Here is a 22,770-nt window from a genome sequence, read left to right on the forward strand (position 1 = left end):
CCAAGGTATTCTCCATTAACTTTTATACCAATTTTTCCCAATCCCAGTCTCTGAATACCTCCTGTAAACACGCTGTGAATAGCATTGGAGAGATCGTATTTCCCTGCCTGACGCCCTTCTTTATTGGGATTTTGTTGCATTCTTTATGGAGGACTATGGTGGCTGTGGAGCAGCTATATCTTTCAGTATTTTTACATACAGCTCGTCTACACCCTGATTCCGTAATACCTGCATGACTGCTGAGGTTTCGACTGAATCAAACGCTTTCTCGTAATCAATGAAAACTATATATAAGGGTTGGTTATATTCCGCACATTTCTCTATCACCTGATTAATAGTGTGAATATGGTCTATTATTGAGTAGCCTTTACGAAATCCTGCCTGGTCCTAAAGTTGACAGAAGTCTAAGGTGTTCCTGATTCTATTTGCGATTACCTTAGTAAATACTTTGTAGGCAACCGACAGTAAGCTGATCGGTTTATAATTTTTCAAGTCTTTGGCGTCCCCTTTCATATGGATTAAGATTATGTTGTCGTTCTTCCAAGATTCCGGAACGCTCGAAGTCATGAGTCATTGCGTATACAGGGTGCCCAGTTTTTCTAGAACAATCTGCCCACCAACCTTCAACAAATCTGCTGTTACCTGATCCTCCCCAGCTGCCTTTCCTCTTTGCATAGCTCCCAAGGCTTTCTTTACTTCTTTCGGCGTTACTTATGAAACGTCAAAATCCTTTAGACTATTCCTCTTCCATTATCGTCGTGGGTGGCAATGGTACTGTATAGAACTCTATAGAACTCCTCAGCCACTAGAACTATCTTATCCAAATTAGCAATAATATTGCCGGCTTTGTCTTTTAACGCATACATCTTATTCTTGCCTATTCCCAGTTTCTTCTTCACTGCTTTTAGGCTTCCTCCGTTCCCGAGAGCATGCTCAATTCTGTCCATATTATACTTCCATATATCAGCTATTTTAAGCTTGTTGATTAACTTGGAAAGTTCTGCCAGTTCTATTCTAGCTGTAGGGTTAGAGGCTTTCATACATTGGCGTTTCTTAATCAGATCTTTCGTCTCCTGCTATAGCTTACCGGTACCCTGTCTAACGAAGTTACCACCGATTTCTATTGCACACTCCTTAATGATGCCCATAAGATTGTTGTTCATAGCTTCAACACTGATATATATATATATATATATATATATATATATTTTACAGCACAGCATTATCATCTTGAAGGTACTCTCCATTACGCTTAATACCTTAGTCCAATCTGCGATTCCATTCTTCGAAACACTTTTCAAACTCTCGGTTCTTACGGCCTATTATCTCCTATCTCCTTTATTCCCTCACCACTTCTACGTCGTGAAATCCTAGTCTTTTAATATCATTCTTCATCCGAGGAAACAAAAAGAAGTTGCTTGGGGCGAGGTCAGGCCGATTTTTCTAACGTCCTGCGTCGGCAAGGTGATTGAGCGCGCCGTCCTCAACAGACTCAACGGCTACCTCGAAGACAACGAAGTTTACACGTACAACATGATTGGCACTTTCCCCTCATTGTTTTTATTGCAACGAACCTGAAACTATGCAACATTTCTTTGTAGAGTGTCGTAGGGTTCGACGTGCACAGAAAACGACTTCTAGAAGGTCCCCTTCGCCAACTTGGTTTGGGCATTACGCTCCCTGATACTGTCTCTTGGGGCGTCGGCACTAGGACACTGCAATAGGAACGTATTTTATGCCATATTTAATTTTGTAAGTGAAACAAAGGAACTACCATGTTAATTTAATTGTTTTACTTTCCTCAATATGAACAGAAAGAATATTAACTTCAAATAAAAAAAATACAACCTGAAGATTGATAATAACGATTAGTATACATTTAATATCATTTCTAAATTACAAAATTCTATTGAAGTATTTTTCCCTTCTAAGCTACTGCCACCCGATTCATGGCCGATCCTCCGCGGTGGGTTGAGCCATATACATAGGCACCAAACCAAACCAAACCAAACTGCGCTGGACTCTAGACGCAGGATGCCATGAAACTAATCGAGCGTCATATCGTGGACGGCCGTTCCAGAGACGTCAAGGCTCTGCTCGGTCTGGACCTCGACAAGGCTTTCGACAACGTGCTCCACACCTTCATCGTCATTTCCGACCTGGCTCTCGGTTCCGGATTCCGTAGCTACGTCAGCTCTTTTCCAACGGGCAGGAAGGCCAAGCTTCGCATTGGAGAGTTCCACTCCGAAGATGCGCGCCTCGTAGGACGCGGCGCTCCTCAGCGCATTGTCATTTCCCCAACACTGTTTAACATCTGGATGACTGGTGTTTCCGAGAGGTCGGCAGGCGTCGAGGACGTCAAGCACACCATCTACGCCGACGACATCACCATCTGGTGCTCCAGTGGCTGCGAGCGCAGAGTCGAAGATGCCATGCAGGAGGCGATCGACGTGATCGAGGAGTATCTCCGCCCCACCGGACTTCGATGCTGCCCCGCTGAGTCGGAGCTTCTGCTTTACAGAAAAGAGAAGGGAGGCAGACCCAAAGATTGGAAGCCAAAAGCAGCATCAGTCTTCGCCCTTGTGACGGTGGGGTGATAGCTAGGGTCGACATCATTCGGGTCCTAAATTTGCCGTTGTCGCGGTCGATTCCAGCGGCAAGATTTCCAAGAGCGCCTCGATTCGCACTTCAGACCCCAAAGTCGCCGAGCAAGCCGCCATCGCCCTCGCCCTGCTATAGACGGTCGTGGGTCCGAGATCTACAGCGATTCCAAAACGGCAGTTAGGGCTTTTCAGAAGGGTTGCACCGCCGAGCAAGCTGCTCGCCTTCTTAGCGTATCGAGTCCGTATGCTCTCACGCATCATTCGATTCACTGGTTTCCCGCTCAGGAGTCGGTCGAGGGGGCTTCCCCGAACCTCAATGAGTCTGCTCACGAGGCTGCGCGCGACCTCACCGACCGCGCTTTCTCTCTAAGGAGCGCCGATTCCCCTCCCCCCTACGACCACAGGGACGCTCTCGCTACTGACAACCAGGTTACGAAATTCTTCTACATGTCTATATAGAAGGGTCTTTCCATCCCCTCACCCCAAGTTGAATAGGGCGCAAGCCGTTTCTCTTAGACTCTTACGGACCGGCACATATCCGTGTCTGGCCCGTCTGGCCGTTCTACACGAAGTTTACCCCGACGTATTTCGTGACTCTAGCACTCTAGCACACATGTTCTGAGAGTGGGGGTCGAGATACCCCAGGTTCAGCAAGGAGGAGTGGGATTCGCTTATATGTAGCTCCGCTCTATGCAAGCAAATCCTGGCTGTCAGGCGTGCCCGCGACCGGGCCGGTGGGCTAGACCTGCCGGTCCCGACGTGGGACTAGCCGGGTGCGCGACGAGTTCGCGTCCTCGCCAGACCCACAATAAAGTTCTTTCACTCACTCACCTAACCTCGCTCCGTGCGATTTTTTTTGTTTGTTTTTGCTTCCTCGAATGAAGAATGGCATAAGAGGACTGTGATTTCACGACGTAGAAGAGGTGGAGGCGGAAAAACGAGAGAGGAGATATTAGGCCATCAGAGCAGATTGGGCGAAGGTATCAAATGTAATGGAGAATACCTTCAAGGTGATAAGGTCGTTTTGTAAAAAATAAATACAGAGCCTTTTAAAAATAATTACGGTTACTTTTGGGTACCCGCTCGTGTGTATATATATACACACGAGCGGGTATATATATATATATATATATATATATATATATATATTATCCATGCGACCGCGGATTACACTGTCTTCAAGATCGACCCGCTATTATGCCATTTCCGGAATCGGCTCAGTTTACTACTGCACTACTGCCTCCGTTTCGCTTGAATGTAGTCGTTTCGCTCTTCTTGCATACCAAGGCAGCTCGAGCCGCCTGAGCAGTATACACCTTTACGCCAACATTGGTTTGCCGTTGGCTACAGTCGGCCGCAGCGGCGTCGCAGACATCCGGCGGCGAATTCATTCGGACGGGCCTCTTCTACAAGTTTTTTTTTTGCACTCTAGGAAAAATTTACAGAAATGTATTGAAGAAAAAAAGTGCCCCGACGGCATGTTTTCTCGCTCAACTGAATCTTCCGCTCGTGCATTGTACAAGCACGAGCGTTTAGTTTTACAGACGCTCTGTAATCTGCCTCAACAGGATAAAATTACTGTCGATTTCTGCAGCTCTTGCCGAAATTGTACGTTGCATACTAGCGGGACGTGTTCAACGTTGTGATTTATAAGCTGCAAAGAGGGGGGAGCCGGGCGAAGACGCGCACAGCCGTAGCTTCCGTGAAACACCGCACATTTTACAGGGCCTTCCTGTAACATTTATCACTTACATTTACACTTAACATTAACATTAACATTTATCACTTCCTGTAACATTTATCCTGTAACATTTAAGCACAGCGTGCTTAGATTGACCAGCAAATTCACCCGATACAAGGAACTTTGGATAAATGAATGAATGAATGAATGAATGAATTAATGAATGAATGAATGAATGAATGAATGAATGAATGAATGAATGAATGAAATGTGCGTCTGTGCTATATTGCATGCAGTAGGTCGTAAAGCGTCGGTTATTCCTCTGTCATTTTCATATCATGGCGATATTAGAGTGAAACCTATAAAAGTTTTCGCGATATAGCTGGTTTAGGGATGGTCGATTAATTTTTTTTCTCGATTAACGATTAATCACTCATCACTTTAGCCTTTAATCGATAAATCGCTTTCCATGCGGGGTTTTTCATCGATTAATTGATTACCGAAAATTTTACCGGGCGCTTTTCAAAGGTTGAAACAGAGGTATCTAGTTCTGTAGGACATGTTTTAATTTTTGAGAGGAGGAACCAAGTTAGAAATACAAGTGTATAAAGTCTGGCAAAGAGTATTAATTAATTAATTATTAATTTAATTAATTAATTTACTCAAATACCCTAAAGGCCCAGGCAGGCATTACATAGGGGGGAACAACAGTAAGCCCAAGGCAACGCACCACTACGATGTGTACAGAAGTTGTTGGCTGTTAACGACTTCTGTAAACAGAAATTTGTCCAACGTTGTTGTTAAAGACTAAATAGAGTTGGCACTAGTGGCCTTTGAAGAGATAACGAATACGTGTTATACAATGGCAATTGACAGTTAAACAAGAAATAAGAAAAAATGGCAAATGTGAAAGGTGAAGTGCAACTAAAATAGGCTGGAAACGGCAATATGCACGGGGGAAAGTAAAATTACTCGTTTAGAATTTTAGGCCGCATGTGCCTTTTCATAGACGTTATAGATTTGCTGGAATCGACACGAACTCCACCGCTATGTCAACATACATGTTTCATACCAGCGCACATGCTTTGCCACGTCTTCAGCGGACTGGGTGAGTGGCACGACGATCAACGGCTGGGTTTGCTATGGCATGCCTTGGCATTTCAAGAGAGAGAGGGAGAAAAAACATTTATTCGAACCATCGAGGTGGTTGCTCTTGAGGTCGAGTGGGTGGTGTCTTCATTCCAGGACTCCACTGGCTATGGCTGCCCGACGTACTTGCTGGACGAGAGCTTCTTGTCCCGCCAGGGTATCGCCGGTCAGCTGTACCTCCCACCGCTCAAATGACGTGCTAGGCGTCTTTAAGTGTTGAGGTTTGCCCCCGCACCCCTACGAGATGTGAAAGAGTGTAGGGCGTGTGTCGCCTTTCAGCCTCCGGCTTCGGGCGTCGTGGTAGCGTGTGCGGTCAACACCCTACAGAGGTGTTGGTGCGGCGCGGGGGAAAGAGAGGGGAAGCGCTCGGCTCGGCATCACTCGCAAAAACAGTCGACAGTCGCCCTACCGCAGCCGCACAATATCCCTCCTCGTGCACCGGCCGCCATTCCAGTGCGACTTCAAAATTGTTCGCGCAACGCCTGCCAAACTTTCAAGAACGATTAATCGAACCTGACTAATGGATTATGTTTATTGAATGTAAGGTGCACGTCGATGAAGATTAATCGTTTTGCGGAACACTTTAAACCAATTAATCGATTTAATCGTTCATCGATGTTAGCAACCCCAAAACGGCTGGTTCTCTCTCTCTCCCCCTCTCTATCTTTTTTTTTTGTGTGTGCACTAAAGAAAAACGTAAAATGATAGCTTTTTTCCCCCCTGTTTTATTGCAGAAATTTCTTGGAGTGTACGTGCACACATCTGAGATGCTTAATTAAACAATTTGCGGGAAAGACTTTTCCATTATTCGCTCGTCAATTGGCAGGGTGTATATGAACAGAAGTAACTATACGACATACATTCATATGGCACTAATTAAGCTTACCGAGCTCCTTCAGATAACCATAGCCCCCGCCCCCCCCCCCCCTATCCTCGTATCATCAGCTTACGTACTTGTTCACAATGGTGGCCCAGAACAGTTTAATTTAATCATCGACGATTAAACGGAACGGGACAGAACATCAGGGTGATGATCATCAGCCCGACGCTCTGTCCAGTTTAGTTTCTAACCGAAGTGACACCAGGGTCCTTCAATATTTTTGAAGGACCTTGCTACCAGTATGCAGCGACTGGCACCTGTGAAGTTCTCAGGCTGCCCTATGTATGTATGTATGTATGTATGTATGTATGTATGTATGTATGTATGTATGTATGTATGTATGTATGTATGTATGTATGTATGTATGTATGTATGTATGTATGTATGTATGTATGTATGTATGTATGTATGTATGTATGTATGTATGTATGTATGTATACGTATGTATGTATGTATGTATGTATGTATGTATGTATGTATGTATGTATGTATGTATGGATGGATGGATGGATGGATGGATGGATGGATGGATGGATGGATGGATGAAAGTGGCGCTGCGGATACTCCCTGCCGAAGTAATTACCGCTGCTTGCTCGAGACGATACAGAATTTCCTTGTGTGTGTTGAAACAAATCACTGAGACATTCAGTTGTGAGTGAGTGAGTGAGTGAGTGAGTGAGTGAGTGAGTGAGTGAGTGAGTGAGTGAGTGAGTGAGTGAGTGAGTGAGTGAGTGAGTGAGTGAGTGAGTGAGTGAGTGAGTGAGTGAGTGAGTGAGCGAGCGAGCGAGTGAATAAACTTTTATTTGGTCCAGCAAAGCGCGATAAAACGCGCACCCGGCTGATCCCACGACGGGACTGACAGATCTAGCCTGCCGGCCCGATCGCGGGCGCGCTGGACGGCCCAGGGAGACATCCAGTTGTGCCTCGGCCAATTACGAGCATCACGAGCACGACGCAGAAGAAGAAGAATGACGCAAAGCGGGGAGCATCGCATTGGCGGAATCGTCTTTTTCGCGGGCAGGCCACCGCATTTCCCACGGAGGGCACCGGGACCTCTCGAACGGGGCAGAGACCACCGCGATTCTCGACGCGGTTGCGCGCGGGACTCGCAAGAGGAACCCGCTCGGAGCTCTCAAGCCCCTTCTTCCTGCTCGCTGCCCGTGTGGGAGGCAGGCCCTACCCGCGGTGACCACAGCACCGTTCGCGACCGCGCAGTTTCGAACGCCAGGCAGTCGGCGCTGCTCTGCGAAGAGGACCCGAGCGGCAAGTGCAGTGTCCTCGCTTTGTTGCAGCGAAGCTGTTTACGGCCGGTGTTCCGTGTCCGTCAACAAATATGTGTGTGAAAAAAACTCAGCTCCCGAATTTGATGCAAAATCAGTTCATTCTGTGCAAAAGCGTATACGTCTCATCACTTGGACGTGCATTTTCGGTAGGTTAGTTATCCATAGGCACCATTTTCAATATCAGTAGACTCTCAGGCAGATATGTGTTTTTTTTTTTTTTGCTTGCTTGCTTACGGGGTATGAGTCATTGCTTAAGGGGGTATGGGCCACTCATTGTCTTACGTGGTGGACAAATTTGTCGTTGGGTAGACATATAGAAATGCTTACGCATTTAATAACGGAAGTGATACGGAAATGTGTGTGCGATGACCACCACGACGTCACGATTATCACCGATCAGGACAATAAATGTGTTCGCACCTTTGTTCAAAATTCCGTGTCACCTCTGTGTCGTGTGCTAAACAGCTTCGCCGGTCATCCACCTTCACAGAGTGGAATGGCTCGTGATTTCTTAAAGATTTCTTTTTCCTTGCCGAGCAGAAATCCAACGGCAACTTTTCTGGCCCGAACCTGTCCGAGTTTACAGCAGCCAAGTAAGTCAGGTTTAGAGATTCACTTCGTCTTCGCGTTCGAGTGCCAGTGTTTGGCCATGGTTGCGCTGACGTATGAAAGCTACCTAATAATGAGCAGTGAAAGCGACGGCAGGATATACATACAAGCAGGACAGATCCGTTGGCTATCAACTAATTTTTATTCGTAGCCACACAGTATACGGGGTGTTTCAAGAAATGTGTCCGAAATTCCTTAAAAGTAAGAAATATGATATAAACAACTGATTTCCTACTTGATTACTTTTACCCGAAGGCCCTAAACTGGAAAGGAGGAAATTGCATGAAATACATTTCAGAAAAGAAAAAGCAGGAAATTTGGCATCGAGGTTATTGTTCTTGTGGAGCAACCGACCTGCCACCAGCATTTGTTCCATGGGGGTGTAACTGCGAGGGGACGAACTGTTACACCCTATACGGTTACTCCTTCAAGGATTAATGGTTTCTCTTTTTCGACGCTCCTCCAGAGAGCAACGGTCATTCTTACACATAAACCTCAAAGAAACTATCAATGACATTAGCCATATATACGAACATAAAAAATTATGGAGCTCAAAAAAAAAAAAAAGAGAGAGCGTGAAAACTGCCCCAGAGTAGGATTCCAGGGAAAACACGGGGAAGGCGCGAGATAAAAATTCAAGATGATGAGCAAAACGAGAACAAGGTAAAAGCAAGAGCCAACGTTTCGACAAGTGGACTTATCTTTTTCAAGGCGACATATGCTTTCCTCGGTGCAGTATATGTAGGTAGGGTTCTTCTAAAAGGGAGTGGGGGTAAAAGGCGGGTGGGTGCGGCAACGACCAAAGGTGTTTCTAACTCGCATATTCATGTTCAGGAGTCAAATACTCCAATCAGACCGCTCTTTTATTTTCTAACATGATATTTATTACAATGAATGAAATGGTGTACAGGAAGTAGTTACAACATTATGAGCACCAGATGGCAATAAGCAATGACAGGTCAACAAGCAGTACATAGAAAGCAACATTTTCCATGAACAATCCGGCTCACATTCATTTTGATCGTAAATGTCCAAGTGCATAATTATCTAAGAGAAATGTGCTCTTAGGAAAATATTATTTCTGATTTTGATATTTTATACGAGTTTTCCATCAGCTATGCACGCCTATTAGCAAAAAAAAAAAAAAATCGAATGGTACGTCATTATTCAGAAGAACAAGGTATCGGATACTTTGAGGCGTTAGATTAGTCTTTCTGCAAATTTCTGTGGAAAACACCCAGAATAAAATGGCAGCATTACGGCCAATAAACCAGTGTTCGATTGTTTCAGGAGCATTACAAAGACGACAGTTAATTGACGAAACGAAAGTATTTTTCCGAAGCCACGTTCTGATTGGAAGGTTTCAGTGTGTAATTTCTAAAGAAAAAGTTTTTGTGGAATGGGGGACTACCATTTGGCGCACTCTTGCAAGTACGTCACGTCCTGGTTATGTTTATTGATCGATAAAACTGCGGCGGGAACAACATCGATATCAAATCTTTGGAAATGATTTTTTTCGCGACCACAGTGAGCAAATAATCTTTCGAAAAAAAAAAACGAACAGTGAGAAAAGCAACAGAAAAATGAACCTCATGCATGAACCCACTTTCTTTCCCCTCAAGACCACGACAGCTCGACTTGACGAGCACCGGGGAGCATGTTATCTCGACGCGGGTGCGGCAACACAGAAGAGACTCGGAACTTCGTGTGTGCTACGCGGAGAGATTCTATAGCGTCGCGTGTACTTTAAACCATATGGAACCGCAGAAGGAAAGCTGCCCGATTATTCTTGGGACGATTATATATCCCGAGACATTACGTGAGGTACGTGTAGCGCAAACGGGGAAAATGTGACGCGAGAGGGCACGGAAACGCTACTACTTCACAGACCCGACGGCGATCGCGGGGAAACAGGATAAATTCAACTTCAAGGGACGGTACGGTACGTTTATGCTATTTCTGAAAAAAATAAAATAAACGCCATACCCTCTCAGAGGTTATGAAATATGGCACACAACAATGCTCTCAAGCAAACACCTCTCCATGTGTGTCCTGTGAACAACGCAGACAAATTACAGCAGTGGTGGTATTTGACTAAACGTTGAAGAAATTGAACATTCGCCGGCAACGTCACCGCTAATTATCGCCAGTCAAAGAAAACAGCACGGAAAGCCTCGCTTACATCGATTCCCACAGTGCGTGGGATCCGCGTAATTTTTTTTTTTTATGACTCTCCTTTTGCCCGGCATGTTTCACGCTAACTCTTCAACAATATCCACGTATACGGCCTCCGTTCATCGACTGTTGACCTGTGCCTGCGTCGCGCGTTTCGGTGGATATATGTTCATAATAGCCGATGCTGTCTGTCCCATATATGGATTCAAGCATATCTGTCACGACTTGGACGTCTTCATATGCGACGTCATCACCTTATCGACATCATGACCCGCTTTTCCAACTCAAGCCTATACACTCTGCGACGTCGCGCCTATACCGTCACACGCCCGCTCATCCCGAGTTCTCCTTTTGAGAACCTGCTCGCCGCTTTCCGCGCGGATCTCACGAAGCCCTGCAACCTTACCCAGCCGCCTGCTATGAGCCTGTGACCCATCACGTCGTTGCACGACGACCCACCCGTCGCAGGCCGTTCTCGTTGCCTCTTTGGTGAACAATTGGAAAGAGCCAAGCGAGAATTTCACCACATGCTACAGCTGGGAATAGTACGTCCATCATGCAGCCTGTGGACCTCGACACTGCATCTAGTACGAAAGAAGGACCCGGGAGACTGCGGCGACCATGCGGGAACTACCGCGACCTCGATCAACGTTCAGACTGCACGACATCTACACGCCCGTTACCCAACATCCAGGATTTTACGTGTAACCTGGCTGGCTGCACTATATTAGTGTGAAGCTTTTTAAAGCATACCGTCAAATACCCGTGGACCCTGCAGACATTCCCAAGGCGGCCATCACGTACGCGTTTGGCCTCTTTAAATACGCGCGGTTGCCTTCTCGATTCTCGCAACGCGGCTCAAACTTTCCAACGGTTCATTGCAGAGGTGACGCGCGGCCTCCCAAATGTACTCGCCTATGCGCGGATGAAATTCATGTCGCGAGCGCATGCTACTCCATCAGACCACGGGCGCCACCTGCATACTTTATTCCAACGCCCGCAGCAATATGCGGTCTAGTCGTGCATGCCGTGGAGAAACGTGCGTTCGGGGCTTCGGAGCTGGAGTTCTTAGGTCATCGCATCTCTTCGTTGGGAATCCGTCCTGTCGCCTTGCATTCAAACAGTGAAGGATTTTCCGCAGCCGACAACACTTCGCAAGTTTCGAAATTTATTGGGGATCGTCAGTTTCTCCATATATATACGGGCGTTTCTTGCTTCACTGTGCGGCGGAGCTCTTACAACCACGCATCGACCTTCTTCGTAATACGAGCAGCCCGTCTGCGACATGGACTTCGGGATCCACGGTCACCTTCACGGCCGCAAAACAAGCCGTCGCAAGCACGGTGCTTCTCACTCAATCTGATGCTCCAACTCGAATCGCAGTGGACGCTTCGAGCGGCCACCGACCTGTGGCCATGCTTGATATATATATATATATATATATATATATATATATATATATATATATATATATATATATATGCGCGGCAGGTTGTGAATTAAGCCGGAACGCACCATTAAATGCATCTCATAGATCAACGTCTGGAACATAGCAATGTTGCTAGAACAAGCTGTTTCTAGTAGCATTGTCTCATAGCTCATGAGTTGCCTCGGGACGTTGCACGTCGTAATTTTATTTTATTTATACTTCCACGAGCGTAATATCAGTTTTTATTTAATATTCCTTTAGTTCTGCCGTAAAGGGCGCGAGAAATTTTGCTTACATGAGCACCAAACATCAGATTCACGTTGTCTGCGCACCTCTCGCACAGGCAGTCTATAGATCGTCGTTGAGGTCGATTGCACAGAAGTTTCCATCCGGGTCACAAAGCGCAAGTGCTTTGAAATGGCCACCGCGTGGCAGTGCGCTTGATCTGTATGAAGAGCTCAATCTGCTTTAATCCTAACACCCTCGAATGCGGCAACATGACAGCTTAAGAAAACAAATTAGGTCGCAAAACGCATTCTTTTCATGTGCACATCGACAGCTGCAGGAATGTACATGGTTCTTGAGCATGCCGGCGTGCCCAAGAGCTTGCCACATGAAACGTCAGAGATAGATAGATAGATAGATAGATAGATAGATAGATAGATAGATAGATAGATAGATAGATAGATAGATAGATAGATAGATAGATAGATAGATAGATAGATAGATAGATAGATAGATAGATAGATAGACATCCAGGAATCCAGGGAGCGTACGAACTCTGCCCGTTCCAATTACACGGGACTTCTTGTCGAGAAGCGCGCATCAAAGACGTACCACGTGACTGCCAACGCTTTGGAGCAGCGCGCGGCTTGTGTTACTCGTGCATGCTTGAAACAGAATAGTGTGTTTGGGTTCTGTGCGGAGGACTGCCTCGACATTCGATGCTCGCTTACGCTTACAGTATACAGTCACGGAATCAAGTCGCAGCTGATAAAAAAAGGAAAAATGAAGGCGGACACGGCCGGTTGTGGCTCAGTTTACAGGGACACTGTATCTTAATGCTTAAAAACAGTCCTATACCGACACAGGACAAAGAGAGAGAGCGGCCCGGAACGCACACGGCACTGTGTGTGTCCCCACACTCTTTCTTTGTCCTGTGTCGGTAGCGCTGTTTTTAAGTAATATGGAAAACCAGCAACTCGCCCAAGCTGCCGTTCCTTTAAACTATATCTTGCTACTGCGATGAGCAGCTGGATACCCCCAACGCGCTCTATATTAAATTATTTCCTCCATGGCCGAAACGGGCTTTAATTACGTTTTTTTTTAAGGTGACGAAATCAGCGCGAACACACAGGACAACCACAACGCAGAGACGAGACAAGTACTGACGCTGACTAACAACCGCTTTATTCTTCTGACACCAACGCATATATGTAAGCTTAATCGTGCATGCGCACACATAACAAAACATACAACTGATACGTATGTCACGCCGGGGACAGTTACCGAAGTCGCGAACACATGAAATTGTATTCGGCTTAAGGAACAGTGCTGAGACATAATTTGCTTGGCAAGAAAGTAAGCCCGCAAGAAACTGGAAGAATATAAAGTGATACGCGCATATGATGGAAAAAATAAAAATAAATTTAGTAATGTTCAACCAAACATCGACGCTAAAGAAGGCAAGGTCGTCGCAGATGCCGGTTCTAATGATTCGGTGATTAAATGTTGGTTATATGTCTCTATACTGTCTATAATGTTCTCTATACTCTATAATGTTCATCATTCACTCATTTTGTATCTTATCCATACCGTATTTCCCGTGCAATTACGCCAATCTTGTCTTCTTTAGCGTCGACACTCGGTTGACCCTTTCTTTTTTGACCAAGAGGGCAAGTGGGCCGGTTATAGTGTACACTATGGTTCAATGTGGCTGATTTTTGACTACGTTGGCGCTAATTACACCCGTACCGCCAATGTTACCTACTGTGCGACTAATTCTCGCTTCTTGTGGGCACCGGCAAAGCCGCCTTCCAGACGACATTGCCTAGCGCGACCACTGCTTACTCCAAGCGAACTCGCTCCATTTCTTACAGTGTGCCATACGGTGGCTTTACCTCAACATGGCTATATGTACGGTGGTGCACCCTGTACAGGAGTATAGTGCAATGTAATTTTTTACTGTAATGGCGTGTTGCGTTTCGCCTGCGACACGCGGTTTTGCCGGCGCGACTGCGGCGGGGCGGCAGACATTTTGGCCCGTGCGGCGTCGCCGCAACGCTCCCCGCCAGGCGTTTCCAGGCATGTTCCGATGCCACGTGTCTTCATGTGCGTGTGTGAGTGTATGTGCCATTGTGCCTGAACCAGGCGATGCGACAGCAGGGGTCATCCTCCCCTTACAGTCATTGTGCCTGAACCAGGCGATGCGACAGCAGGGGTCATCCTCCCCTTCCAGTCATTGTGCCTGAACCAGGCGATGCGAAAGCAAGGGATCACCCTCTCATTCCAGTCATTGTGCCCGAACCAGGCGATGCGACAGCAGGGATCACCCTCTCATTCCAGTCATTGTGCCCGACCGGCAGCGCTACGACAGTGTGCGTCACCATTAGCCCATTGTACATTCACGTGCTCGTCTATTGAGGGGTTCCTTCTTGCCCTCAACTGCGAGAGTATAAAAACAGCTGCCCCCGGACGCCAAAAGGAGGGCTCCGATTTCTTCTGTTGAGTAAAGTGCTCTCCCGTCTCTCTACTTCGGTCAACCTGACCGCCAACTCTTTGCGATGTTAAAATAAACAAGTTGTTTTGTTGTTACCAGTCGACTCATGCTTTGCCGGGACCTTCGGATGCTTCCAGTTGTACCCCAGGCCGCCAGGCCAACGCTACCCTTGGGGCTTGCGACCCAGGTACAACCACGGGCGTCAGCGCCGAGTTCCCAACAGATCGTACCAGCGGTGCGATCCAAACATCTGGTTGGCAGCGGTGAGATCGCCTCCGACTTCAAACAACTGTCTGCCAGCGGTGAGATCGCGACAACGGAGGCCAGCAGCGAAGAGATGCAGTTGACTGTATGCTGAACAGCTCAACAACGATCCGGGAGCAGTGCAACGAGCCCTGTGTGACGACTGGTTGCCTGCAGCGGAACGACTGCGCGGAATTCCTGCCTGCGAGGTTTGGTGAGTGCGGGACTTTCTTCTTCTGAGCTTTGCCAGGCTTTTGTTAGTGTCAGAAACAGAGCTGGTAATTGTGGTTGTCGTTGCTGCCGGGTTAGTTTGCGGCAAGACAATAGTAAGCAGTAGAGAAAGCAGCATTCAGAGCAGCCATGGATTTGAAGTCGTTGCGCAAACCGAAATTGTTGGAGCTTGCAAGAGAGTTGGGTCTGGATGTCTCAGACAAACTAAGAAAACCTGAACTGCTAAAGGCTATTCTTGAGTTAGAGGCTGAGGATGACGAGCTGTCGGAATGCCTTGAGACCATTGAGGAGAGGGAGACTGCAAAAAGACAGGAGCGCGAACTTAAAGAGCAAAAAGAAAAAGAAGAGCGCGAACTTAAAGAACAGAAAGAAAAAGAAGAGCGTGAACGTAAAGAACAGAAAGAAAAAGAAGAGCGCGAACACGCTTTGGAAATGAAGCGTCTCGAGGTAGAAATGGAACGCGCTCGTAATGGAAGTCAGGCACACGGTGCAGGAGAACGCGTATTGTTCAAAATGACTGACCTGATGCGGCCGTTTAAGCTTGGAGAGGACATTGGTTTGTTCCTGGTTAACTTTGAGCGAACGTGCGAGAAGCAGGGGTTCTCTCGGGAAACGTGGCCACAGCGCTTGCTCACTTTGTTACCCGGCGAGGCGGCCGACGTAGTCGCTCGCTTGGATAGAGAGGAGGCAGAGGATTTCGACACAGTGAAATCGAGTCTTCTAAAAAAGTACCGGCTGTCTGCGGAGGCGTTCCGTCGGAAGTTTCGGGAAAATGAGAAAGGCAAAAGTGAGTCATATACAGAGTTTGCGTATAGGCTTATGTCAAACCTGCAGGAGTGGCTCAAAGAAGAAAAAGCGTTTGGTGACCACGATAAAGTTCTGCAGTGTTTTGGGCTAGAACAGTTTTATAGTCGGTTACCGGAGAACGTGCGATACTGGGTCTTGGATAGGCCAGACGTTTGTACGGTGGCTAAAGCCGCTGAGCTAGCCGAGGAGTTTGTGACGCGTCGGGCTCGCGGAGCTAAGGACGGTCAAAAGGGTGAATTTGGCTCGAAGTTTGAGAGGCCGAAGTTCACGCCCATGAGATTAAAGGGGGACACGCGTAGTGCGGATGCGAGTGAAAGCAGTCCGACCAAACGTAAAGAGACGGCGGCAGCCGAACGCAGAAAGCGGTTCGAGATGAGGCAAGCGCGCGTTTGTTATACGTGCCAGAAGCCGGGTCACTTTTCGGCGCAGTGTCCGGAAACAACACCAAAAGTTGTGTTTTTTTCAATAGGCAGCACTGACGAGAACATGAAGCTTCTCGAGCCTTACATGCGAGACCTCCTCGTGAACGGGAAAGAGTGCCGAGTGCTTCGCGATTCCGCAGCTACGATGGATGTAGTTCACCCGTCCTACGTAGAACCCGATATGTTCACGGGCGAGTGCGCATGGATCAAGCAAGCCGTGGAAGCTCATAGCGTGTGTCTGCCGGTAGCAAAGGTGCTTATTGAAGGACCTTTCGGAGCGCTTGAGACGGAGGCGGCAGTGTCATCTATGCTGCCACCCCAGTACCCGTACCTATTTTCAAACAGGTCCGATCACCTCCTGCGCGAGAAGGGGCTTTTGTTTGGTGAAGCTAGTGTTCAGGCCTTAACCAGATCGAAGGTTCGGGAGCTCGCTGCAAAGGCGGTAGTTGCGGGGCCGACGTTATCAAACAACGAAAAAGGGTCAGAGGCGCAGCAAGCTGATATTCAGAGCACGCCCGAACTGAATAAACTTGAGTCTGTAACGTTGAAGGCGCCAGATACTGGAGAGGAAACGCCCGACACGGGAAAGTTAGAAGAGCTATCTACTGATTTGCTCATCGCGCCTACGTCAGACGGACTTGATATATAGGTTGCTAAAAGTCAGCCGGTCGGCTTTGATAGCCGAGCAAAAGAAGGATGGTAGCCTAGAAAACATACGCTGCAATGTCAAAGAAGGTATCGCCAGGAAAACTGCGCGTTTTGTGGAAAGAGGTGGAGTCCTGTACCGGAAGTATCTAGACCGCCGAGGAGTGGAGTTCGATCAGCTGATCGTGCCTCAATGCTATCGTCAGGATCTGTTGCGCTTGTCGCATGGGGGTTCGTGGTCCGGACACCTAGGAGTTAAGAAAACTAAGGACCGTCTCTTGCAAGAGTACTATTGGCCAGGGTGTTTTCGGGACGCAGACCATTTCGTGAGGACATGTGACACTTGTCAGCGGGTGGGCAAACCAGGGGACAAATCGAGGGCGCCGTTGAAATTGGTACCTATCATTACGGAGCCTTTTAGACGGCTCGTTATTGATACAGTGGGACCTCTGCCGGTAACAGCCACGGGGTACAGACACATTTTGACTGTGATCTGCCCAGCGACAAAGTTCCCTGAAGCAGTGCCGCTTAAAGAACTCAGCTCAGTTGAGATAGTCAATGCACTACTGTCCATATTTGCGCGGGTTGGTTTTCCTGCGGAAATCCAGTCAGATCAGGGCACAGTGTTTACTAGCGCTTTGACGACAACTTTTCTCGAAAGGTGTGGGGTAAAGCTGCTACACAGCTCAGTGTACCACCCACAGTCGAATTCCGTTGAGAAGCTCCACTCCGTCATGAAGCGCGTGTTGAGAGCGTTGTGTTTTGAACATCGAACTGACTGGGAGCTGTGTCTGCCTGGGGTGATGTTTGCTTTAAGGACCGCGCCGCATGCGGCTACGGGGTTTTCGCCAGCTGAACTGGTGTACGGTCGCTCGCTTCGGTCTCCGCTTCGCATGCTTCGAGAATCACGGGAAGGTAGGGGCGACGACCCAGTCGTGGTGGAGTACGTACTTAAGCTCCTCGAACGCTTAAGAAGGGCACAGGAGTTGTCAGGTGAAGCAATGACAAAGGCCCAGCAGAGGGCCAAGGTTTATTATGATCGGACAGCCAGGGCCCGTCGTTTTGAGGTGGGCGATGAGGTCATGATATTGCGCACATCGCTAAACAACAAACTAGACGTGCAGTGGGAGGGCCCAGCACGAATTGTTCAGAAACTGTCGGACGTTAACTACGTGGTAAGTCTGCCAGGAAAGCGGAAAGCACAGCAAGTTTACCACTGTAATCTGCTCAAACCTTATAGACAAAGGGAAGCAGTGGTGTGCATGATGGTAAACGTTCCTGAAGAGCTTCCGGTCGAGCTTCCGGGACTAGGCTCAGTGACGAACAGGGAAGACACCGGTCAAGTCATTAGTGACCTTATCAGTAAAGCACCGCTGTCGCCCGAGCAGAAAACCGAACTACACCAGCTCTTACAAGAGTTTCAAGGTCTGTTCTCTGAGAGGCCTGGTAGGACTTCTGTACTTACTCATAACATAGAACTTACCTCCCCAGAGCCAGTACGATCCAAGGCGTATCGGGTGTCACCCCGCCAGAGCGATATTATGGAGGCTGAGGTAAAGAAAATGCTACAGCTCGGTGTTATTGAGGCAGGTGAGAGTGATTATACCTCCCCTTTGATTTTAGTTGAGGTACCGGGCAAGGAACCTCGTCCTTGCGTCGACTACCGCAGGCTTAATTCCATTACTAAGGATCAAATTTATCCGATCCCTAACATCGAGGAGCGCCTTGAGAAAGTTAGTAGCGCTCAGTTTATTTCCACCCTAGATCTTGTCAGGGGTTATTGGCAGGTTCCACTTACAGAAGAGGCTAGTAGGTATGCGGCGTTCATTTCACCAATGGGAACATTCCGTCCTAAAGTGTTGAGTTTTGGTTTGAAGAACGCGCCATACTGTTTTTCAAGCCTCATGGATAAAGTGTTGCGGGGACAGCAAGAATTCGCTTTACCGTATCTAGACGACGTAGCGATATTCTCCGCATCCTGGTCTGAGCATATGGCACACTTGCGGGCAGTGCTAACCCGCCTGCGCGAAGCGGGCGTGACAGTAAAGGCTCCTAAGTGCCAGTTAGCACAGGCCGAGGTTGTCTACCTCGGTCACGTGATTGGTCAGGGTCGTCGCCGCCCCTCTGAAATAAAAGTGGCCGCTGTGCGAGACTTTCCGCAACCGCGCACGAAGACCGATATTCGGTCGTTCTTAGGTGTCGCCGGCTACTATCAGAGGTACATCCCCAGGTACTCTGATATCGCGGCTCCCCTGACGGATGCTCTAAGAAAGTCAGAGCCCCAAACAGTCGTCTGGGACGAGACAAAGGAAAGAGCGTTTAGCGCCCTAAAGAGTGCCCTAACAAGCCAGCCTGTGCTACGATCGCCAGACTATACAAAAGGGTTCATTGTTCAGTGCGATGCTAGTGAGCGAGGCATGGGCGTTGTACTGTGCCAACGGGAAAAGGGAGAAGTAGAACACCCCGTCCTGTATGCTAGTCGTAAGCTGACCAGTCGTGAGCAGGCGTATAGCGCCACCGAGAAAGAGTGTGCATGTGTCGTGTGGGCCGTTCAGAAATTGTCATGCTATCTAGCCGGCTCGAGGTTTATCATTGAGACGGATCACTGCCCTCTCCAATGGCTGCAGACCATCTCTCCCAAAAATGGCCGCCTCCTGCGCTGGAGCCTCGCTTTACAACAATATTCCTTTGAGGTGCGTTACAAAAAGGGGAGTCTCAACGGTAACGCCGATGGCTTAAGTCGAAGCCCCTAACGTAGGAATCAGCCTCAAAATTGTTTGTTACTGATGTTTTTCTTCCTGAGGCAGGATTTTTTTTAACATATTGCTTTTGTTTAGTGTTTCAAAGTGATGATATGCTTTCTAGTGCAATTTTTCAATTTATGGACGCGTTCTGAGTGATGCTAGACTACTGTAAGGAACTAGGCAGTGGTATAAAAAGGGGAAAGAGCCTGGCAGGGCTTAGTGAGGGTTGTGCCGTGCTTGCTGACTGAGCGGTTGAGTTTCAGCGTAGTTCTAACGCTTGCCGGGAACGAGAGCAAAAATGTGAACTCTCCCGAAGTCACTTTGCAGTGTCCCGTGCGAACCTGAACGAGAGAACGAGGCCTTCTCTGTGCGCTGCGCTCAAGAAACGTCGAGGGACGCCCGACTTCGGTTATGAGCATCATCGAGCGACATCCCTCCGGACAGCGGATGCAGTCCCCTGTCCATCGGGATCTCCTTCCCCCGGCGGGGCGGTCTGTTGCGTTTCGCCTGCGACACGCGGTTTTGCCGGCGCGACTGCGGCGGGGCGGCAGACATTTTGGCCCGTGCGGCGTCGCCGCAACGCTCCCCGCCAGGCGTTTCCAGGCATGTTCCGATGCCACGTGTCTTCATGTGCGTGTGTGAGTGTATGTGCCATTGTGCCTGAACCAGGCGATGCGACAGCAGGGGTCATCCTCCCCTTACAGTCATTGTGCCTGAACCAGGCGATGCGACAGCAGGGGTCATCCTCCCCTTCCAGTCATTGTGCCTGAACCAGGCGATGCGAAAGCAAGGGATCACCCTCTCATTCCAGTCATTGTGCCCGAACCAGGCGATGCGACAGCAGGGATCACCCTCTCATTCCAGTCATTGTGCCCGACCGGCAGCGCTACGACAGTGTGCGTCACCATTAGCCCATTGTACATTCACGTGCTCGTCTATTGAGGGGTTCCTTCTTGCCCTCAACTGCGAGAGTATAAAAACAGCTGCCCCCGGACGCCAAAAGGAGGGCTCCGATTTCTTCTGTTGAGTAAAGTGCTCTCCCGTCTCTCTACTTCGGTCAACCTGACCGCCAACTCTTTGCGATGTTAAAATAAACAAGTTGTTTTGTTGTTACCAGTCGACTCATGCTTTGCCGGGACCTTCGGATGCTTCCAGTTGTACCCCAGGCCGCCAGGCCAACGCTACCCTTGGGGCTTGCGACCCAGGTACAACCACGGGCGTCAGCGCCGAGTTCCCAACAGATCGTACCAGCGGTGCGATCCAAACAGGCGCTAATTACGCCTGTACTGCAAATTTTAACCATACTAATTCTCGCTTCTTGTCTCGTTGGGATCTTCATTTTGATACATTTTACGACTCGCTACGACACTCTGGAGGCGCGAAGTGGCCATTTCTTTTTCTGGAAGTGGTTACAAGATACCCATATCCCAGATATTCCAGACCGATGCAAAAACCTTAGAGATAGGCGGGAGCATGACGTCAGGCAGCTAGCCTCCGGCAAGCCAACCTCTTCTGAGGCTGTCACTCCTTCCCTTTTGGGCTTATATGCGCGTAATATATGTGACTCTGCGGAAGTAGGCCCCCCAGGGTTGCCGGATATTTTCAAAGCATTGAGTGGTTTGCGGTATATGGCTCTTATATAGTGATGTCCTTATCACGATCGACATTCGTTTACCGGTATCCGCTCTACTCTCTCCCATATCCTCTCAGTGCGCTCGGCTGATAGAAATTTCCATGATCCTTTTCTTTGCATTTTTATGACTAGACTTGGTTTTACGTGCTTGTGACTATAGACTTTTTTTCCTTCGACCACGGCGTATATGTATATACAGTGGTCAATTGCGCCACGTCAACTACACTAACGGTTCACACGCACTGAAACGAGATCTCACTGTCGTGGCACATACGACGAGCGTAGCTGTGGCGAATGTGCGTCGCTGTGACTCAATGCCGCAGGCGCCATGACAACCGCCCCGCCGGACCCACCGCGGAGCAGACCGCACTCCGTGCCTCCGAGCGAGCCGAGCACGTGCCAGGCGTGCCTGACCATCGTCGTGCTGGCGCTGCTCGTGGCTGCGCTGTGTCTGGCCACGCTGCGACTGCTGCGTTCCGTCGACAGGGAGGTTGCTCCGCTGCCGTCGCGGGCCGACACTCCGAGCGGGGGGAGCCTTCACTTTCCGCCGGGCGGCAAGGGCGCGCCGTTGCACAAAGGTTGAGGACGCGCCCCTGGAGAGAGCGCTGTACCCACGGTGCCTGCAAGCCCACGCCTGGGATAAAACTTCGGCATTGGGTAGCAGGCTCATTTTGAGACTGTATAGACAGAGCCGGCAGTAAAGACGAGGAGAGGAACACGTATATAGGACAACGACCAGAGCGCACTTTGCTCCGGACGTAGTGTATGAGACTTCCAGCGTAGCAGACTTTCGCCACATCCTTGTTGTACGTCTTCCTTTCTGCGGCCGCGTTCTTTCTTTTTTTTTTTACACACGGTCCCGTCCTCATGCCAGCGACTTCGATACAAACCTCACCTTACTTCCGATCGCCTAACTTCCCGCCTTATGCAAAACTTTAATGGGAATGCGTAGTTCTTGACGACGAATTCGCCTGCATGTTTGTGTGTTTTAATTTTCAGTACAACGTCGAAGAGGAAAAGAGGTGACCGAAGGCTAATACAAGAGAGCTTGAACGTAGCGAAAAGTTATGCTCATGAAAGCGAGCTGCGCGCCGGTAGAAGTAAGCCTTAAAGTTACAATATAATTTTATAGGTTCTTCAACGAAGCAACGATCGCAGCCCTTATCTTATGGGACACCCTCTGCGCTGCACCGGTGAATACAAGTTACTCTCAAGAAGCATAGGTGACTCCTTTTCCGTATTGTCGCCACGATAATGTGGCACTGGAGTGGAAGCTACAGCTATAGCATCAGCCAATCAACAACACGACCGTGCGATCACACGCACGTCCCTCATCATCTGGTCAGTGTCGGGCGCCAGAGCAATCCCCGTAGTGTCCACTTCGGTGCCACATTATGTTTACACGAACCTGATAAAGTCGTGCCGAGGCGGCTTGTGTCGAAAACCGGCCATCGGGTTCATGTAAACGCTAGCGGGTCCCGCCGAGCAACCGTCGAGGCGAGTAGTTATGGTCAACC

This window comes from Dermacentor variabilis, chromosome 2, assembly GCF_050947875.1.
Source record: "Dermacentor variabilis isolate Ectoservices chromosome 2, ASM5094787v1, whole genome shotgun sequence".
Classification (NCBI taxonomy): Eukaryota; Metazoa; Arthropoda; class Arachnida; order Ixodida; family Ixodidae; genus Dermacentor; species Dermacentor variabilis.